Raw genomic sequence first — 23,003 nt, 5'->3', positions numbered from 1 at the left:
AAGCAAAGTAATTTACATGGCGTTGTTCAATGACACGCAGGTCATACAAAAATAAAGACAACTCCTATGGCTCCTGCCGGTTGTCATACTCATCGACATGCAAGTCGTGATTCCTATTACAAGAACATGATCAATATCATACATCACATATATCATTCATCACATCCTTTTGGCCATATCACATCACACGGCATATGCTGCAAAAACAAGTTAGACGTCCTCTAATTGTTGTTGCAAGTTTTTACGTGGCTGCTATAGGTTTCTTAGCAAGAACGTCTCTTACCTACGCCAAAACCACAACGTGATATGCCAATTTCTATTTACCCTCCATAAGGACCCTTTTCATCGAATCCGTTCCGACTAAAGTGGGAGAGACAGACACCCGCTAGCCACCTTATGCAACTAGTGCATGTCAGTTGGTGGAACCTGTCTCACGTAAGCGTACGTGTAAGGTCGGTCCGGGCCGCTTCATCCCACGATGCCTCCGAAACAAGATAAGACTAGTAGTGGCAAGAAAATTGACAACATCTACGCCCACAACAAGTTTGTGTTCTACTCGTGCATAGAAACTACGCATAGACCTAGCTCATGATGCCACTGTTGGGGTTCGTTGCAGAAATTAAAAATTTTCTACGCATCACCAAGATCAATCTATGGAGTCATCTAGCAACGAGAGAGAGGAGTGCATCTACATACCCTTGTAGATCGCGAGCGGAAGCGTTCAAGTGAACGGGGTTGATGGAGTCGTACTCGTCGTGATCCAAATCACCGATGACCGAGCGCCGAACGGACGACACCTCCGCGTTCAACACACGTACGATTTGTAAGACGTCTCCTCCTTCTTGATCCAGCAAGGGGGAAGGAGAGGTTGATGGAGACCCATCAGCACGACGGCGTGGTGGTGGAAGTAGCGGGGATTCCAACAGGACTTTGCCAAGCACTGCGGGAGGAGGGAGATATGTCACGGGAGGGAGAGGGAGGCGCCAGGGCTTGGGTGCTGCTGCCCTCCCTCCCCCCTCTATATATAGGGCCCCTGGGGGGGCGCCGGCCCTAGGAGATCCCATCTCCAAGGGGGCGGCGGCAAAAGGGGGGGGACTTGCCCCCCAAGTCAAGTGGGGCGCCCCCCACCCCTAGGGTTTCCTACCCTAGGCGCAGGGGAGGCCCAAGGGGGGCGCACCAGCCCACCAGGGGTTGGTTCCCTTCCCCACTTCAGCCCATGGGGCCCTCCGGGATAGGCGGCCCCACCCGGTGGACCCCCGGCACCCTTCCGGTGGTCCCGGTACAATACCGGTGACCCCCGAAACTTTCCCGGTGGCCAAATCGGGACTTCCTATATATAATTCTTCACCTCCAGACCATTCTGGAACTCCTCGTGACGTTCGGGATCTCATCCGGGACTCTGAACAACTTTCGGGTTACCGCATACTAGTTTCTCTACAACCCTAGCGTCACCGAACCTTAAGTGTGTAGACCCTACGGGTTCGGGAGACATGCAGACATGACCGAGACAACTCTCCGGTAAATAACCAACAGCGGGATCTGGATACCCATGTTGGCTCCCACATGTTCCACGATGATCTCATCGGATGAACCACGATGTCGAAGATTCAATCAATCCCGTATAAAATTCCCTTTGTCGATCGGTACGTTACTTGCCCGAGATTCGATCCTCGGTATCCCAATACCTTGTTTAATCTCGTTACCTGCAAGTCACTTTACTCGTACCGTAATGCATGATCCCATGACCAAAAACTTGGTCACATTGAGCTCATTATGATGATGCATTACCGAGTGGGCCCAGAGATACCTCTCCGTCATACGGAGTGACAAATCCCAGTCTCGATTCGTGCCAACCCAACAGACACTTTCGGAGATACCCGTAGTGCACCTTTATAGCCACCCAGTTACGTTGTGACATTTAGCACACCCAAAGCACTCCTATGGTATCCGGGAGATGCACAATCTCATGGTCTAAGGAAATGATACCTGACATTTGGAAAAGCTCTAGCAAACGAACTACACGATCTTGTGCTATGCATAGGATTGGGTCTTGTCCATCACATCATTCTCCTAATGATGTGATCCCGTTATCAATGACATCCAATGTCCATAGTCAGGAAACCATGACTATCTGTTGATCAACGAGCTAGTCAACTAGAGGCTCACTACGGACATGTTGTGGTCTATGTAATCACACATGTATTACGATTTCCGGATAACACAATTATAGCATGAACAATAGACAATTATCATGAACAAGGAAATATAATAATAACCATTTTATTATTGCCTCTAGGGCATATTTCCAACACTACCATCGTCTTTCAGCTTGGTTTTCTCTAGGAACACGTTGAAGTTGAGGGCAACATTAGCGTGGGCCATTTGATCTACAAGACATATTGTAAAGATTTTTAGACTAAGTTCATGATAGTAAAGTTCATCTAATCAAATTATTAACGAACTCCCACTCAGACAGACATCCCTCTAGTCATCTAAGTGATACATGATCCGAGTCAACTAGGCCGTGTCCGATCATCACGTGAGACGGACTAGTCATCATCAGTGAACATCTTCATGTTGATCGTATCTGCTATACGACTCATGTTCGACCTTTCGGTCTCTTGTGTTCCGAGGCCATGTCTATACATGCTAGGCTCGTCAAGTCAACCAAAGTGTATTGCGTGTGTAAATGTGGCTTACACCCGTTGTATGCGAATGATAGAACCTATCACACCCAATCATCATGTGGTGCTTCGGAACAATGAACTTTCGCAACGGTGCACAGTTAGGGGGAACACTTTCTTGAAATTTTAGCGAGGGATCATCTTATTTATGCTACCGTCGTTCTAAGCAAATAAGATGTAAAACATGATAAACATCACACGCAATGAAATAGTGACATGATATGGCCAATATCATTTTGCTCCTTTTGATCTCCATCTTCGGGGCGCCATGTTCATCATCGTCACCGGCATGACACCATGATCTCCATCATCATGATCTCCATCGTCGTGTCTAAATGAAGTTGTCTCACCAATTATTACTTCTACTACTATGTCTAACGGTTAGCAATAACGTAAAGTAATTACATGACGTTTCAGTTGACACGCAGGTCATAAATAAATTAAGAAAACTCCTAGGCTCCTGCCGGTTGTCATACTCATCGACATGCTAGTCGTGATTCCTATTACAAGAACATGATCAATCTCATACATCACATATATCATTCATCACATCCTTTTGGCCATATCACATCACATGACACTTGCTGCAAAAACAAGTTAGACGTCCTCTAATTGTTGTTGCAAACTCTTACGTGGCTGCTATAGGTTTCTAGCAAGAACGATTCTTACCTACACCAAAACCACAACGTGATATGCCAATTTCTATTTACCCTTCATAAGGACCCTTTTCATCGAATCCGATCCGACTAAAGTGGGAGAGACAGACACCCGCTAGCCACCTTATGCAACTAGTGCATGTCAGTCGGTGGAACCTGTCTCACGTAAGCGTACGTGTAAGGTCGGTCCGGGACGCTTCATCCCACGATGCCGCCGAATCAAGATAAGACTAGTAACGGCAAGTAAATTGACAAAATCAACGCCCACAACAACTTGTGTTCTACTCGTGCATAGAAACTACGCATAGACCTAGCTCATGATGCCACTGTTGGGGATCGTAGCAGAAATTTAAAATTTTCTACGCATCACCACGATCAATCTATGGAGTCATCTAGCAACGAGAGAGAGGAGTGCATCTACATACCCTTGTAGATCGCGAGCGGAAGCGTTCAAGAGAACGGGGTTGATGGAGTCGTACTCGTCGTGATCCAAATCACCGATGATCCTAGCGCCGAACGGACGGCACCTCCATGTTCAACACATGTACGGTTGGGAGAGACGCCTCCTCCTTCTTGATCCAGCAAGGGGGAAGGAGAGGTTGATGGAGATCCAGCAGCACGGCGGCGTGGTGGTGGAAGCAGCGGGGATCTCGGCAGGGCTTCGCCAAGCTCAGCGAGAGGGAGAGGTGTTACAGGGGGAGAGGGAGGTGCCAGGGGCTTAGGTGCACAGCCCTCCCTCCGCCCTCTTTATATAGGGGCCCTGGGGGGCGCCGGGCCCTAGAGATCCAATCTCAAGGGGGGCGGCGGCCAAGGTGGGGAACTTGCCCCCCAAGTCAGGTGGGGCGCCCCCGACCCCCAGGGTTTCCAACCCTAGGCGCAGGGGCAGGCCCATGGGGGGCGCACCAGCCCACCAGGGGCTGGTTCCCTTCCCACTTCAGCCCATGGGGCCCTCCGGGATATGTGGCCCCACCCGGTGGACCCCCGGGACCCTTCCGGTGGTCCCGGTACAATACCGGTGACCCCCGAAACTTTCCCGGTGGCCGAAAATGGACTTCCTATATACAAATCTTTACCTCCGGACCAATCCGGAACTCCTCGTGATGTCCTGGATCTCATCCGGGACTCCGAACAACTTTCGGGTTACCTCATACTAATGTCTCTACAACCCTAGCGTCACCGAACCTTAAGTGTGTAGACCCTACGGGTTCGGGAGACACGCAGACATGACCGAGACGACTCGCCGGTCAATAACCAACAGCGGGATCTGGATACCCATGTTGGCTCCCACATGCTCCTTTATGATCTCATCGGATGAAAAACGATGTCGAGGATTCAAGTAATCCCGTATACAATTCCCTTTGTCAATCGGTACGTTACTTGCCCTAGATTCGATCATTGGTATCCCAATACCTCGTTCAATCTCGTTACCGACAAGTCACTTTACTCATACCGTAATGCATGATCCCGTGACCAATCACTTGGTCACATTGAGCTCATTATGATGATGCATTACCGAGTGGGCCCAGAGATACCTCTCGGTCATACGGAGTGACAAATCCCAGTCTCGATCTGTGCCAACCCAACATACACTTTCGGAGATACCTGTAGTGCACCTTTATAGCCACCCAGTTACGTTGTGACGTTTGGTACACCCAAAGCATTCCTACGGTATCCGGGAGTTGCACGATCTCATGGTCTAAGGAAATGATACTTGACATTAGAAAAGCTTTAGCAAACGAACTACACGATCTAGTGCTATGCTTAGGATTGGGTCTTGTCCATCACATCATTCTCCTAATGATGTGATCATGTTATTAGTGACATCCAATGTCCATGGTCAGGAAACCTTAACCACCTATTGATCAACGAGCTAGTCAACTAGAGGCTCACTAGGGACATGTTATAGTTTATGCATTCACACATGTATTACGATTTCCGCATAACACAATTATAGCATGGACAATTATCATGAACAAGGAAATATAATAATAACCATTTTATTATTGCCGCTAGGGCATATTTCCAACATCTTCATAGTGCTCAGGCGAAGCCCTGCGTAGATCACTTCACCATCACCGTCACCATGCCGTCATGCTGACGGAACTCTCCCTCGACACTTTGCTGGATCAAGAGTTCAAGGGACGTCATCGAGTTGAACGTGTCCAGAACTCGGAGGTGCGGTACGTTTGGTGCTTGATTGGTCGGAACAAGAAGAAGTTTGACTACATCAACCGCGTTGTCAAACGCTTCCGCTTTCCATCTACGAGGTACATGGACACACTCTCCCCCTCTCGTTGCTATGCATCTCCAAGATAGATCTCGCGTGTGCGTAGGAATTTTTTCTAAATTGCATGCTATGTTTCCCAACACCTTCTAGGTTCCCAATCTCCTCCTCATGGGTCAGCATACTAGAAAGGCCTTCGGAGCATAGCAAAAATAGGTGGGGGATAGGAGGTCCTCCTGCCAAAGCCCCCTGGTGGGGATAAATTATTCTGTCTCCGTGTCATTGAATTAAACATTGCCCTCTTATCCTGCTGGCTCTGGCGTATTGTTCTAGGGCAAGGTGGGCTCTGGTTAGACATCATACGGAACAAATACCTTCGTGGGAAACCCCTTGCACTACAAAACAAAGACACATCCGTGACATTTTGGGCCGAACGAATTTTTTTCCTGTGACAAAACCCGGTATCATCATAGAGGTGGTGGTGTCCTACTTCTATGACAAAAAATCATGACAGAAAATGGGCTTTTCATCCTGGGCGGGCCGGAGACGCAGCTGCATGACATTCTTTGGGCCGTCCATGACGGAAAAAACCGTGGTAGAAGCGAGGGCGCGGAAAATATCGAGGGAGTTCCCGGTTACGGTGGGTGGTCGGGGGCCGAGCGATGCGTGTTTCTCTCATACGTACGCGTGTGTGTGCGAGGCGTTGGGCTCTAACTGAACCCGAGCGAGGCATTGGGCTCTAACGGAACCCGAGCAAGGCATTGGGCTCTAACTGAACCTGAGCAATTGCACTAGCTACGTTACTGAACCCGAGCAATCGATCCCTTGCTGTTAACTGAACCCGAGTGATTCCTTCGCTACTGCTGCTAACTGAAGCCGATCGAACCCTGCTGCCTCCTTCCCTGGATGAACAGTGAGTGTTGTTGGGGGGTTTGGATGAACAGTTCCCAGTGGGAGGTTCGATAAACAGGACCCCGTGGTAGTAGAGGCCGTTGCCGCCGGATGAACAGGACCCCGATCGATTGAGCCGGTTGGGGGTGGATGAACAGGACCCTGTGGAGGGCTGGATGAACAGGACCCCGTGGAGGGCTGGTTGAACAGTAGCCGGTGGAGGGCTGGATGAACAGTAGCCCGTGGAGGGGTGGTTGAACAGGACCACGTGGAGAGGGCTGGTTAAACAGTAGCCGTTGGAGGAGCGCGCCGTGGAGGCTGGATGAATAGGAGCCCGTGGATGAACAGTCGTAGGTGGAGGCTGGAGGAGGTCGACGGTGGATGAACAGTAGCCCGTGGAGGCAGTTGGCGGTGGAGATGAACAGTATCCCGTGGAGTCCCGTTTTGCGGTATGCCACACCCCTCCCGATGAACAGGACCCTCGTTTCGACCGTAGCGGTCCAACACAAGTCCATTTCCTCTGTTTTGCGATACGCCACACCCCTCCCGATCAACAGGACTCCGTTTCAACCATAGGAGGTCCAAGAGAAGTCCGTTTCCTCCGTTTTGCGGTACGCCAGACCCTTCCCGATGAACAGGATCCCGTTTCGACCGTGGACGGTCGAACACAAGGCCGTTTCCTCCGTTCTACGGTACTTGGCTCCCGATGAACACGCCGCATTCCATTGCCTCCCCATAAATACGACGACGACGCAGTTTCTCCGTTCCGACCCAGCCATGTACACGAGCCCTGGCCATACGTATGCGCGAGTAGGCGTTCGAGACGCCGCCCGTATGTACGTACGTGGCCGTATTTTCTTTCTTGCACCCTGGCTGATGTACGTATGTGTACATGCTACGTGCATGCCTCTACTACGACACGTGCACCCCTCTACTACCACACGTGCGCGCCTCTACTACGACACATGCGCGCCTCTACTATGGCACGTGCGCGCCTCTACTACGACATGTGCGTGCCTCTACATCGACCAGTATGTACGTACACGTTCGCTACCAGAATGACAGCGCTACGTACGCTTCGACCAGGTGGGTCCCGACTGTCAAGCACTTCCTTGCGTGCGAAGATGTAGCTGGTGGGCCCCAGCAGTCAGGGGGCGAATCATTTTTTTTGCCCGTAGGACGCACTTCCTTGCGTGTGAAGATGTGGCTGGTGGGTCCCAGCAGTCAGGGGGTACTTTTTTTCACGGAATACGGTGGCCCGTCTGGTGGGTCCCTGCTGTCAGGTGGAGGAATAATTATTTTCCACGTAATAAGGAGGCACTTCCTTGCTGTGGCCGTGGACCCATCTGTCAGCCTCTCCACATACAATACTCTTCCGATGGAAGTCGGTCGTTGACCACATTGACCACGCCGTGCCGAGAGCACCTAGGCGGTGGACAACGGTGAGGCCTAGGAAGGGGACGACGCGGAGCCGGGGAAGACGCGGTAGTGGATGCCCACGTGGAGAGGAGTACGAGGGTTCACTAGTTCGGCTGCGGTGTGAGGATGCTGTCGCTGCAGGGCCTGGCCAGCGGTGGGAGTGGTAGGGTCGGTAAGGCCTCCGCGGCAGCATAGCCGGCCATGGGAGGCAGGAGCAGGCGGCACGACCGGCGCTGCTTTGGGCGGCTGGAGCAAGAAGACTAGAGGTTGAAGAATCACGATGGCCATTGGATGGACATTGTACGATCATTGCAGCTAGAATCATTTATATTGACGAAGTTGACAAAGCCCTTGGTACGAGTCAACTTAGTAGGCCGATAGGTCAGCCTCCGAAGCGGTGCACCCCAGATGTCATGGGGAGGAATCCTTTTTTGGGCGGCTGAAGCTAGAATATCCGAGATTGAAGAAGAAGCACGACATCCGTTGGATGGACATCCAACGAACACTGCTGCTAGGACCGTGTGTTGACTATAAGTGACAAAGCCTTGCATACGCGTCGACTTACTTTTTTAGGGGACGCGTCAACTTAGTAGGCCCACAAGTGTGTGGCAGAGAACTTATAGCCCATTTGCGATTTGTAAGAATGTACAGTACATTTTTGAATTCTAATGGAATTTACGAATCAAAGTTGATTTACCAATGAGTCGTGAAATGCTATGGTACTACAGCCCATTTACAGTTTGTTAAAAGTACAACCCATTTTCTAGCTAGGACAACAATTAATAATTTCAACCAACCGTTCAAAACAGAATTCAATAAAATTTTCCACATTTTGATGGGATCCGAAATATTTTTATCCCGAATTTCTAGTCAGATTAAATACAATTTCAATATAAATTTGTATTACATAAAAATCCAACGAAACATTGCGCGTGCAACAATTAATGAAATTAAAATTTCGAAAATCCAAAAGTAATATTTTATAAACTAATTACGTGTTTGGTGCATTTTTTATAGTTATTGCCCAGTTTTTATAATTACATCCCATTTATTATTTCTTAAAGCCCATTTTCTTGGTAAGCCTAATGCATCCCTCCTAGGAAATATTTGCAGCCCAGCGGGGTTGAGAATAATAAGTTGACCTGGATTGTTTACAACTGTCGGCCCAGTTGCATTGCTGATGTTGAAAAAAATGCCTGTGTAGTACAGTACAACCTTACATGGCTACTCAGCCCACATTCAGCGACGCCGGAAAGGCCCAAACAAGGCTTCTGTACAACTTTTTGAAGTCACTGAGCTCAATTAATAACTTAAGAAAACAGTTAGAGTATAGTGGAACCTAATTAAAAGCTGTCACGAGCGAAGAAATAATTCAACGGGTCCCACTTGTGCGTCTGTGTGTGTGAGAGAGAGACCCATCGGTCGATGCTCGTAAATACATCTTTCAGCCATATGCATTGATAATGCTCAGTAAAAACTTATATAGTTGACACAATCATATAGAACATCATAGCACACTGAACTTGCATACAAAAATTTCACGCAGGCGGCACAATCAAGGTGGAAGCAGTGGATCGCTACGGGTAGGGCTATGTTGAAACCAACGAACTCGTACATAACGGTTCATCGTCTTTATCAATGATGGAGAAACATATTGAATGTTGTGCAAAGAAAACAGACAGACAACACAATATATAAGTTCTGCTAGAACATTAAGTTGACGTACAACCCTTTCTAAAAATAGTTCAGGTAAAAAAATAGAACATGTCACAATCAAATGTACTGGCACATCAGTGCTTCACACCCATAGCTCGGATTTAACTAGTACAGTATCTGACAAGATTCAGTTGTAACCTCAAATTAGAGCACATCCAGGCAGCCAGCCCTGCCTCTTCTCCCAAAGAAGCCGTGGCCTCCGCCGCGCGATGGAGTAGGCCCTATGCCATCCATCGTTCCGAGCAACACGGGGAAAGTCTAACGTTGACTCCTGTAATGGATGTCGTCGACGGACGCGGGCACCAGCGGCAGCGACAGGACTTTGATTGATGGATTGACCACTTCTCTGACATGCACGAACACTCGATACAGGTACATCCCTACCGTGGTCTGCGGCGGCCTTGTTGGCGACGAATAGTACAACCCCGGTTCCTGCACCTGTATCTCAACACCAATCACCTTCGGTATGGTGGATGGCTTCTTCATCCATGCCATAACCCTCAGAGCCCAGCTGTCTGGAGGAACAAACATACTTACGAGCTCACCTCCAAGGTTGTTGATAAGCTCACTCATGGACTCATTGTTCCAAGCACGCCGAGGCATGCCGTGGAAGGTAAGCTTTGTTAAAAACTCAAGCTCAGAGGGCACCGAGCCCCATCCTGGGTGCCACCGATCAAAGCTCACCAGCGGGCCATCGCAGAACAAACGCCGGGAAGATTCGAACACACGAATGCAGTCGAAAGTTGTCCAGAACCTGATGAAGAAATCAGCCGGTGGCACAAAGAATTCGACGAGCAAGTCACTTATTTGGATGCCGTGCGCAATGCCAAGAGCTTTGACAAGGTCGTCCGGCAAGATGGGAGGTCGGTCGCCATTGATGGTTACCATCAGCACTGTGCTGGCAAACTGGTCGTCAAGCGCCGCCATGGCACTGTTGAGCGACAACACGCAGCGCCTGCAGGCAGGACGGACCTCAGGATCTCCGGCTCGGAGATCCGCGTTGACCGGCGACATGATAGTGCGCTTGAGTACAGGGAGTACAGGAGGGGGATTTGGAGGAACTGGAGTAGCAATCGAGATTCCAGAGGTGGGGAGGGGTGGGAGATTGGGATGAAAAGGTAGCATGAATTTCGAACACGCGCCAATATGCTCTCGATGGGCAAGCACACGAAAACACCGGTGGCGCCCACATGTCGGCCTAAGAGTCCCTATTCTTTCTTTTTTTGAGAGCTCGGCCTTTGTTTTGAGGATCTTTTGAGAGCCCGGCCTGAGAGTCATAATTGACCCATTTGGCATTGCGTTACTACTCGGCGCATATTCAACGACACCTCACTGGCCCAAACAAGTGTACATCATCGAAAAGACACTGAGCCCAAATTACAACTTGAAAAAAGGAGATATACTCTGAACACTGGAGAATGGTGATGCCCTCATTTAGCCCACCAGCAGTTCGAGACAATAAACAGTTCGAAACAACGATATATACAACATTCAAAAACTGACTAGTGACTATTACTGACATAAACAGCAAGACATGATAGTTCATAAGAATTCTTGCTACACCACCAAAACGCACCCATGTGCAGCGCTTAGACTCTCGTGATCCAGACGAGAATGACATTCTAAATAGAGGCAGCTATTACATAGTAAAAGCGACATAGCCGAGGATAACCAAATGACAAGGAATATGCATAACAAAAGAGAGAACTACCCATCCAGAACAAGCAGCAAAGACAACTAGGCATTCGAAGAGGGATGATCCAACACCATCATAATTTGCAGCCCCGGTTCAGCAACCAGTGATCCGGAGACACCAGTACTCCACCCTTTCGACGCAACAGCCCAATTACCTATCAACCTGAAGGCTTGAACCAGATCACTGCCTGTCGGACTCGACACATCCAAGGATCAAAGTTAATCCAGATGCCTTTGTCATTCTCACCTCCTAGGGATTGCCGTGTAGACACAGTTTTCCATAGCAAACAAAGCCTCCCTGCTATCAAGGTCCTTGCCAACGGTGATCTCCTGGTTAATCGGATATTTGAGTCTGAGAAACAGAGAGTGTGAACCAAGGCTATTTACCCGCCTCCAACTCAAAAATCCTGAAGGCCCCAACAAGCTGGTATCCTGCTCATAGACGTAACAGCCACTGTCCGGATACTCACGTATTTCACGGTGCTTGCATACAGTGGGGTTTTTGCAATATAACTTTTCCGGCTCATGTGTCCGAATGATCATCAGTCTTTTGTCATCGTCTGATCGAGCGAGGAACTAGTTGTGCTTCCCTGTTTTTGGCAAAGGTGGTGTGATTACAAAGGGCAGTAACTGTAGGGACACTACATCATATCAAAAAGGACAAGCATTGTTAATGTAAGATCAGCATTGTTCAGAGTATGAGTAGGATAATGCAAGAAACAACATTGATATGTCCCAGTCGGAACTGGGAGGAAAATACAGGGAAATGTATACTAGATTCGAAAATATAGAACTGCCATGCATGGTTATACTCATGTTATCTCACAATCGATTCTTCACAGGAAACTACCATGTCATTCATGTTATGTAATCATGTTCTATCCTCACTAACAAATTCTTCAAGGAAACTAATAGACCATGCATTGTTATATACTCATGTTCTGTGGGCAAATTTTTTGTGAGCATATTATTCTAGCCATTGATTGTTGAAGGGCGATAATAGGTATGTACACATGGTAAGCATTACTGGATTTCACTACTTCCAAATATAGAGTTCTCCATATGCACATTTACTTCCCTAATGTATGGTTACTAGATGAAACCAACAGTGTGATGCATGTTTCTACATCATGAAAATGAGGAAACTAACATGGCCATTGATACACACTCATATTTAGTAGTATATAGATTACTATAAAATAAGGAGAATATCAATATCTTCCTAACCGTTTTATTATTCAGGGGTACAAATTGGCTGTAATGACATGGTCACAATCGCATGAATTAACTCATTCCAAATATAGCTGATTTACGGCGTCTCTAATACATTGCCATAGTTCTACTCAAATTCTGCTCAAACAGGGATATGTCAATCATCACAAAAAGTTCAAAAAGTGTCATGGCGTCATCATTAACATCAGACGGAAACAACTTACACGCGCCGTCCCAGCAATACGTGGTGCCATCTGCTTTGTCGATTGCGTAGATGATGCCATTGTGTTCAATAGCATCACAGAAGTGTGTATCAACTTTGACGACGATCCACTACGAGCTGAGCTGTCGCCAGCTAAAGAAGGCACCGGCGGAAAGATAGGCGAGTCCCTTGTCGAACAAGGCAATTAGCTTCAAGTCTGCGTAATCCGCATAATCTAGATGACTTGGACCACGACGGTAAAACTCTATATCATCCAACGGAGGAACGATAATCTCATGGGAGGCCTGGAAGTTCACGAGCACCAACTTTTTCTCGTCTTCTATGATGGCAGCCATCCAGTGGGCGTTAATGCGGACCCATTACTTACCTGCAAGAAGTTTCGGGCGGTGGTGATCGGATCGAAGTCGAGGGAAATGATCTACGGCGACCCACTACATACCTGCAAAGAAGTTTCTGCTAATGGAGGTCGGATTGAAGTCGAGGGGCATCATGTACGCCTCCGTATCATGGTGAGCAAATCTCGCAAGACCAGATAGCAAGCAGGGTGTCTTGAAAAGATTAGGCCCCGCTTCGACGATGGCCGTGTGCATGCCCCTCGAGCATGCAGCCAGCCGCAGTTCGCTACATATCCATACATGAACAACAGAGGTCGAGGACGTCACTGGGGAGATTCCTCCAATCGTGGCTCATATGGATGAAGCGCGGTTCGCGTTCGGCCATGGTGGAGTTTGGAAGGTGGGGTTTTGGGGGGCTTGATATACGGGGGAGAAGGATCTCGGTGCTGGAGCGGCTAGCGAGGGAATAGTGGTACTGGGGGAGGCGGGCGAGGCGAGGGTACGCGGGGGCACAGTGAGATGATGAAGAGTGACCTCAGGATCTCAGGTGAGACGGATATGGAGATGGAGTGGTGCTAGGGGAGAGGGAGACGATGCGAGGCATGCTATACAGCGGCGGTGACAGTGACTGCACAGTGCACAAGGTGAGTCTGACTTTGGTAACCCGGACATGCCGCCTGGACTGGTGTCACCTCGGGCGCAGGGTCTTGTCACTTCACTGTGAGGACCAGATGAATAATAGTATTTTGACCATCAACTGTACCAAAGTTGTACTACTAATGCTAGTAGGAGTAGTAGGAACATGAGTAGTACTCCCGTGCTAGCATGCCTGTGGGTTCACTTCATCCTCCAGGTATCATCCATATTGCGAGCAGAACCAAATTCTCATGCATGCGGAAGCGTGAAGGACTTTTCTTTTTTGAGGATAACCGCATATTCCTTAACTAGAGAATGTTGTGTCTCCCACGCATGCGCCAATATCCATCCGAACCAGCTACGACGCATTTTTTTATCCGTTTGCATAGGTCCCACCTTTCAGGAGGGGTGCAGAAATAAAAAGGAATCATAAAATGTCTCGCCACGGTGATTCAAAAGAGTGACATCAACTTGCCAGTGGCACATGTAGCGTTAGAAGGATGGGCACGTACACGGGCATGCTTCACTCCTCAGTCTACTCGCGTAGCCTTTTCGTTTAGTCTACCTAGCCGTCTAATCAACTGCCTGCAGGCCACTTCTCTGATACGTCTCCAACGTATCTATAATTTTTGATTGTTCCATGCTATTATATATTCTGTTTTGGATGTTTATGGGCTTTATTATATACTTTTATATTATTTTTGGGACTAACCTAATAACTAAGAGCCCAGTGCCAGTTTCTGTTTTTCCCTTGTTTCAGTGTTTCGGAGAAAAGGAATATCAAACGGAGTCCAAACGGAATGAAACCTTCGGGTGAGTTATTTTTGGAACGGAAGCAATCCAGAAGACTTGGGGTGTACGTAAGGGAAGAAACGAGGAAGGCACGAGGTAGGAGGGCACGCCCACCCTCGTGGGCTCCTCGTGGCTCCCCTGACATATTTCTTCCTCCTATATATATCAATATATCCTAAGACCATCGGAGAACAGAATAGATCGGGAGTTCCGCCGCCGCAAGCCTCTGTAGCCACCAAAAACCAATCAGGACCATGTTTCGGCACCCTACCGGAGGGGGGAACCCTCATTGGTGGGCATCTTCATCATCCCCGCGCTCTCCATGATGAGGAGGGAGTAGTTCACCATCGGGGCTGAGGGTATGTACCAGTAGCTATGTGTTTGATCTCTCTCCCTCTCTCGTGTTCTTGAGGTGATACGATCTTGATGTATCGTGAGCTTTGCTATTATAGTTGGATCTTATGATGTTTCTCCCCCTCTACTCTCTTGTAATGGATTGAGTTTTCCCTTTGAAGTTATCTTATCGGATTGAGTCTTTAAGGATTTGAGAACACTTGATGTATGTCTTGCCGTGCTTATCTGTGGTGACAATGGGATATCACGTGATCCACTTGATATATGTTTTGGTGATCAACTTCCAGGTTCCGCCCATGAACCTATGCATAGGGGTTGGCACATGTTTTCATCTTGACTCTCCGGTAGAAACTTTGGGGCACTCTTTGAAGTACTTTGTGTTGGTTTGAATAGATGAATCTGAGATTGTGTGATGCATACCGTATAATCATACCCATGGATACTTGAGGTGACATTGGAGTATCTAGGTGACATTAAGGTTTTGGTAGATATGTGTCTTAAGGTATTATTCTAGTATGAACTCTTGAATAGATTGATCCGAAAGAATAACTTTGAGGTGGTTTCATACCCTACAATAATCTCTTTGTTTGTTCTCCGCTATTAGTGGCTTTGGAGTGAGCCTTTGTTGCATGTTGAGGGATAGTTATATGATCCAATTATGTTATTATTGTTGAGAGAACTTGCACTAGTGAAAGTATGAAACCTAGGCCTTGTTTCCTAGCATTGCAATACCATTTACGCTCACTTTTATCATTAGTTACCTTGCTGTTTTTATATTTTCACATTACAAAAACCTATATCTACCATCCATATTGCACTTGTATCACCATCTCTTCGCCGAACTAGTGCACCTATACAATTTACCATTGTATTGGGTGTGTTGGGGACACAAGAGACTCTTTGTTATTTGGTTGCAGGGGTTCTTAAGAGAGACCATCTTCATCCTACGCCTCCCACAAATTGATAAACCTTAGGTCATCCACTTGAGGGAAATTTGCTACTGTCCTACAAACTTTTGCACTTGGAGGCCCAACAACGTCTACAGGAAGAAGGTTGCGTAGTAGACATCAAGCTCTTTTCTGGCGCCGTTGCCAGGGAGGTGAGTGCTTGAAGGTATATCTTTAGATCTTGCAATCGAATCTTTTTGTTTCTTGTTTTATCACTAGTTTAGTTTATAAAAGAAAACTACAAAAAAATGGAATTGAGTTTGTGTCATACGCTTCATCTTTTTAATATCTTTCGTGAGAATGATGGAAAGGAAAATTGTGCCAAGGTGTTAGAAGAAGAATGCATGAAAATGTTTGGCACTAAATCTTTGAATGATGAGCACGATTGCAATGTTGTTAGTATGAACTCTTTGAATATCCATATTACTAATAATGATTGCACTAGTTATGATGAAAATGTCTCCTATAAACATGTCAATTTTTGTGGAGTGCATTGGGTTTGCATGTACACACCAAATAGGGAAGATAGATATTGGAAGAGGCATAAGCATTTAGAAACTAAACTGTTGCAAGAAAGGCTAGATGTTTGTGCTGAAAATTTAGAATATCTTAGCCATAGTTGCGAACTTTGCAATGAACATTGTCATTTAAATATCAAATGACAATTGTTTCTTGATCGAATCGTGTCCAAAAATTGTGATTACTTGATTTCCCTTGCCCATCATAATGAACTTAGTCTGCTTTTGGGTTATGAAGAATTGAAACGTCAAACTAAGTTTATTCCAGAATATAACCTCGAGAAATTCCTCGATATTGATCTAGAAGAAATTTATATGTATTGTGAGGTGAATTGCATTGAAAATCCTTATATTGCCAATTACATAAAGAAAAGAAAACAAATAGAAGATGAAGAGAATACTGAAAGGGAAGAGACTTCCCAATATTCTCCTATTATTTCTTATGATGAATCAGGTAACGAGGAGGAGCCTTCTATTCAAACAATCTCATCAATAAGGAGCTGCAAAAAGAGGATTGAACCTACACATGATGTGAAGAAGAAAAAGAAAAAACGGAGAAGCAAAGGTAGAAAGGTATTTCTCCCAAATGGTGTTGCTCCTATTACTCATCGTGATAATGATAATTGCTATACTATTGGTGCTATCCATACTATTAATGATGAGTGATTATGCTTATGATATGAAAAGGCCCAAGCTTGGGGATGCTATGTTTGATGAAGATGATGTTTTTGAGAATATATTTTCTGCAATTAATGTTTGTCCCAAGCTTGGGGATGCTATGTTTAATGAAGATGATATTTTTAGCCTCCCAAGTTTTGATGAGCAAATTTATTATGATGATAGCATGCCTCCTACTTATGATGATTATTGTGATGATACTTATGCTATAAAAAGTAGAGATGATTATATTTATAAAACTTGGCATGATTATGATTACCCTTTTTCTGAACATCACTCTTTTAATGTGGAAACAATTTATCGTATTCGAGTTTCTTATGATACTCCCACTATTCCGAATGAGAAGAATTTTGCTTATGTAGAGAGTAGTAAAAATTCTATACTTGTAGATCATGAAAAGAATGCTTTAGGTTCTGGTTATATTGTTGAATTAATTCATGATGCTACTGAAAATTATTATGAGGGAGGGATTTATGCTTGTAGGAATTGCAATAATATCAAGTTTCCTCTCTATGTGCTTAAAGTTTTGAAGTTATGCTTGTTTTGCCTTCCTATGCTAGTTGATTATTGTTCCCGTAAGTTGTTTGCTCACAAAATCCCTATGCATAGGAAGTGGTTTAGACTTAAATGTGCTAGTCATATTCTTCATGATGCTGTCTTTATGTGTCAATTCTTATGTCTTATGTGAGCATCATTGAAATCATCATGCCTAGCTAGGGGCGTTAAACGGTAGCGCTTGTTGGGAGGCAACCCAATTTTATTTTTATTTTTTGCTTTTTGGTTATGTTTAGTAATAAATAATCTATCTAGCCTCTGGTTAGATGTGGTTTTATGTTTTAATTAGTGTTTGTGCCAAGTAGAACCTTTGGGAAGACTTGGGTGAAGTCCTTATGATCATGCTGTAAAAAACAGAAACTTTAGCGCTCACGAGATTAGCTAAAACTTTTTACTGGAGAGTGCTATTTAGTTTATTCTTTTTGCAGATGATTACTAGACAAATTCCTCAGGTCCACCAATTTATTTCAGAAATTTTGGAGTTCAATAAGTATACGTTTGATACAGATTACTACAGACTGTTCTGTTTTTGACAGATTCTGTTTTTAGTGTGTTGTTTGCTTATTTTGACGAATCTATGGCTAGTAAAAGAGGTTATAAACCATAGAGAAGTTGAAATAAAGTAAGTTTAACACCAATATAAATAAATAATGAGTTCAATACAGTACCTTGAAGTGGTGTTTTCTTTTCTTTCACTAACGGAGCTTACGAGTTTTCTGTTAAGTTTTGTGTTGTGAAGTTTTCAAGTTTTGGGTAAAGATTCAGTGGACTATGGAATAAGGAGTGGAAAGGGCCTAAGCTTGGGGATGACCAAGGCACCCCAAGGTAAAATCCAAGGACACCAAAGAGACAAAGCTTGGGGATGCCCCGGAAGGCATCCCCTCTTTCGTCCTCATCCATCGGTAAATTTACTTGGAGCTATATTTTTATTCACCACACGATCTCTAGACAGATGGATCTTATATGAATCATATGATGAAGTACCACATGAGTGGATATATAGGAAAGGAATCCAAATCTGCCGAATCTCTCTCCTTTTTTCCACTGACTCAATTCTAGTTTATTAGATTCTTGTTTAAAAGAATGAAAAAAGTTCAATAGAACTAAGAACACATAAAAAATAGATGTTTTGCTTGGAGCATCATTTTATTTGCTTTAGCTTTGCATGCTGTTTGAATAAAATACCAAGATCTGAAATTATTAAATGTTAGAGAGTCTTCACATATTTACATAATTATTCAACTACTCATTGATCTTCACTTATATCTTTCAGAGTAGTTTGTCGTTTGCTCTAGTGCTTCACTTATATCTTTTAGAGCACGGCGGTGGCTTTATTTTGAAGAAATATATGAACTCTCATGCTTCACTTATATTATTTTGAGAGTCCTCAGAATAGTAAGGTAATCTTCTTTGGTTATGAATCTAGTCCTAATATGATGGGCATCCAAGAGGGATATAATAAAAACTTTCATATAAAGTTTATTGAATACTATGAGAAGTTTGATTCCTTGTGATTGTTTTGAGATATGAAGATGGTGATATTAGAGTCATGCTAGTGGAGTAGTTGTGAATTTGAGAGATACTTGTGTTAAAGTTTGTGATTCCCGTAGCATGCATGTATGGTGAACCGTTATGTGATGAAGTCGGAGCATGATTTATTTATTGATTGTCTTCCTTATGAGTGGCGGTCGGGGACGAGCGATGGTCTTTTCCTACCAATCTATCCCCCTAGGAGCATGCACGTAGTACTTTGTTTCGATAACTAATAGATTTTTGCAATAAGTATGTGAGTTCTTTATGACTAAGGTTGAGTCCATGGATTATACGCACTCTCACCCTTCCACCATTGCTAGTCTCTCTAATACCGCGCACCTTTCGCCGGTATCATACACCCACCATATACCTTCCTCAAAACAGCCACCATACCTACCTATCATGGCATTTCCATAGCCATTCCGAGATATATAGCCATGCAACTTACCACCATTCCGTTTATTATGACACGCTCCATCATTGTCATATTGCTTTGCATGATCATGTAGTTGACATCATATTTGTGGCAAAGCCACCGTTCATAATTCTTTCATACATGTCACTCATGAGACATTGCACATCCCGGTACACCGCCGGAGGCATTCATATAGAGTCATATTTTGTTCTAAGAATCGAGTTGTAATTCTTGGGTTGTAAGTAAATAAAAGTGTGATGATCATCATTATTAGAGCATTGTCCCAGTGAGGAGAGGATGATGGAGACTATGATTCCCCCAAAAGTCGGGATGAGACTCCGGACTAAATAAAAAAAAGAGGCCTAAAAAAGAGAAGGCCTAAAAAAGAGAGAGAAAAAGAGAGAAGGGACAATGCTACTATCCTTTTACCACACTTGTGCTTCAAAGTAACACCATGATCTTCATGATAGAGAGTCTCCTATGTTGTCACTTTCATATACTAGTGGGAATTTTTCATTATAGAACTTGGCTTGTATATTCCAATGATGGGCTTCCTGAAAATGCCCTAGGTCTTCGTGAGCAAGCAAGTTGGATGCACACCCACTTAGTTTCTTTTGTTGAGCTTTCAATACTTATAGCTCTAGTGCATCTGTTGCATGGCAATCCCTACTCACTCACATTGATATCTATTGATGGGCATCTCCATAGCCCATTGATACGCCTAGTTGATGTGAGACTATCTTCTCCTTTTTGTCTTCTCCACAACCACCATTCTATTCCACCTATAGTGCTATATCCATGGCTCACGCTCATGTATTGCGTGAAGATTGAAAAAGTTTGAGAACATCAAAAGTATGAAACAATTGCTTGGCTTGTCATCAGGGTTGTGCATGATTTAAATATTTTGTGTGATGAAGATAGAGCATAGCCAGACTATATGATTTTGTAGGGATAGCTTGCTTTGGCCATGTTATTTTGAGAAGACATGATTGCTTGGTTAGTATGCTTGAAGTATTATTGTTTTCATGTCAATATTAAACTTTTGTCTTGAATCTCATGGATCTGAATATTCTTGCCACAATAACGAAGATATCATTGATAAATATGTTAGGTAGCATTCCACATCAAAAATTCTGTTTTTATCATTCACCTACTCGAGGACGAGCAGGAATTAAGCTTGGGGATGCTGATACGTCTCCAACGTATCTATAATTTTTGATTGTTCCATGCTACTATATATTCTGTTTTGGATGTTTATGGGCTTTATTATGTACTTTTATATTATTTTTGGGACTAACTTATTAACCCAGAGCCCAGTGCCAGTTTCTGTTTTTCCCTTGTTTCAGCGTTTCGCAGAAAAGGAATATCAAACGGAGTCCAAATGGAATGAAACCTTCGGGAGAGTTATTTTGGGAACAGAAGCTATCCAGAAGAGTTGGGGTGTACATAAGGGAAAAAACGAGGAAGGCACGAGGCAGAGGGCGCGCCCACCCCCCTGGGTGCGCCCTCCACCCTCGTGGGCCCCTCGTGGCTCCCCTGACGTATTTCTTCCTCCTATATATACCAGCATACCCTAAAACCATCGGAGAACAGAATAGATCAGGAGTTCTGCCGCCGCAAGCCTATGTAGCCACCAAAAACCAATCGGGACCCTGTTCCGGCACCCTGCCGGAGGGGGGGAACCCTCACCGGTGGCCATCTTCATCATCCCGGCGCTCTCCATGACGAGGAGGGAGTAGTTCACCCTCGGGGCTGAGGGTATGTACCAGTAGCTATGTGTTTGATCTCTCTCTTTCTCGTGTTCTTGAGGTGATACGATCTTGATGTATCGCGAGCTTTGCTATTATAGTTGGATCTTGTGATGTTTCTCCCCCTCTACTCTCTTGTAATGGATCGAGTTTTCCCTTTGAAGTTATCTTATCGGATTGAGTCTTTAAGGATTTGAGAACACTTGATGTATGTCTTGCCGTGCTTATCTGTGGTGACAATGGGATATCACGTGATCCACTTGATATATGTTTTGGTGATCAACTTGCGGGTTCCGCCCATGAACCTATGCATAGGGGTTGGCACACGTTTTCGTCTTGACTCTCCGGTAGAAACTTTGAGGCACTCTTTGAAGTACTTTGTGTTGGTTTGAACAGATGAATTTGAGATTGTGTGATGCATATCGTATAATCATACCCACGGATACTTGAGGTGAATTGGAGTATCTAGGTGACATTAGGGTTTTGGTTGATATGTGTCTAAGTTGTTATGCTAGTACGAACTCTTGAATAGATTGATCTGAAAGAATAACTTTGAGGTGATTTGGTACCCTACAATAATCTCTTCGTTTGTTCTCCGCTATTAGTGGCTTTGGAGTGACTCTTTGTTGCATGTTGAGGGATAGTTATATGATCCAATTATGTTATTACCGTTGAGAGAACTTGCACTAGTGAAAGTATGAACCCTAGGCCTTGTTTCCTAGCATTGCAATATCGTTTACGCTCACTTTTATCATTAGTTACCTTGCTGTTTTTTATATTTTCAGATTACAAAAACCTATATCTACCATCCATATTGCACTTGTATCACCGTCTCTTCACCGAACTAGTGCACCTATACAATTTACCATTGTATTGGGTGTGTTGGGGACACAAGAGATTCTTTGTTATTTGGTTGCAGGGTTGCTTGAGAGAGACCATCTTCATCCTACGCCTCCCATGGATTGATAAACCTTAGGTCATCCACTTGACGGAAATTTGCTACTGTCCTACAAACCTTTGCACTTGGAGGCCCAAGAACGTCTACAAGAAGAAGGTTGCGTAGTAGATATCATTCTCCCATTTACTTCTCCATCGGGAACCGATTTTCCTCGGCTTCTTCACTACTCCTTCATCTTCATTTGCATCCAAACCACACTGCATTCACATTGTTTTAACCTCTTCACATCCTCTTGGAGTAATTCCGAAGCTCCTATAAATAATCATCTTCTTCAGTTAGACTAGCCATCTAATCCTAATTCTCCAAACCATAGCCCTCCGGTCCAACGGTTCCAAATGGCGAAAGAGATCGAGATGCAGGTTTTTAGCATCCAACATGTCCTCGTCGAAGGCTCATTGAGCATAGTTTCCACAGTCATCGACCACCCAAGGGTTGTTTGGAAGTGGATCAAGAATGTATCCAACTCCCTCCAAAAGGTGGAGATGAAGGTCATCGGTCTCGACGCAGAGTACATGGAGCATGCCACTGGGAAGATCCAACACGTCGCCGTCCTTCAGTTGTGCCTCAAAGATAATGTTTTGGTGTACCATGTCATACACGCGCCCTGCATACCAGGTGAGCTTCACGATTTCTTGTCTCGGGAGGACATATACTTTTGTGGGGCAGCCATCGCAGGGGACAAACAGAAGTTGGAGCCGTACAACCTTGATTTGAAAAGCATCGCTGACGTACAAAGAAAAATAAAAATTCCTGTAGAAGATTGGGATTCCCACGACGCCGCTCCAACCCACGGCACCACGTCCCCCGACGTGCG

Source organism: Aegilops tauschii, chromosome 6 (genome assembly GCF_002575655.3).
Source record: "Aegilops tauschii subsp. strangulata cultivar AL8/78 chromosome 6, Aet v6.0, whole genome shotgun sequence".
In the NCBI taxonomy this organism is placed as follows: domain Eukaryota; kingdom Viridiplantae; phylum Streptophyta; class Magnoliopsida; order Poales; family Poaceae; genus Aegilops; species Aegilops tauschii.
The sequence above is the reverse complement of the archived record's forward strand: the minus strand, read 5'-3'. Positions refer to the sequence as shown.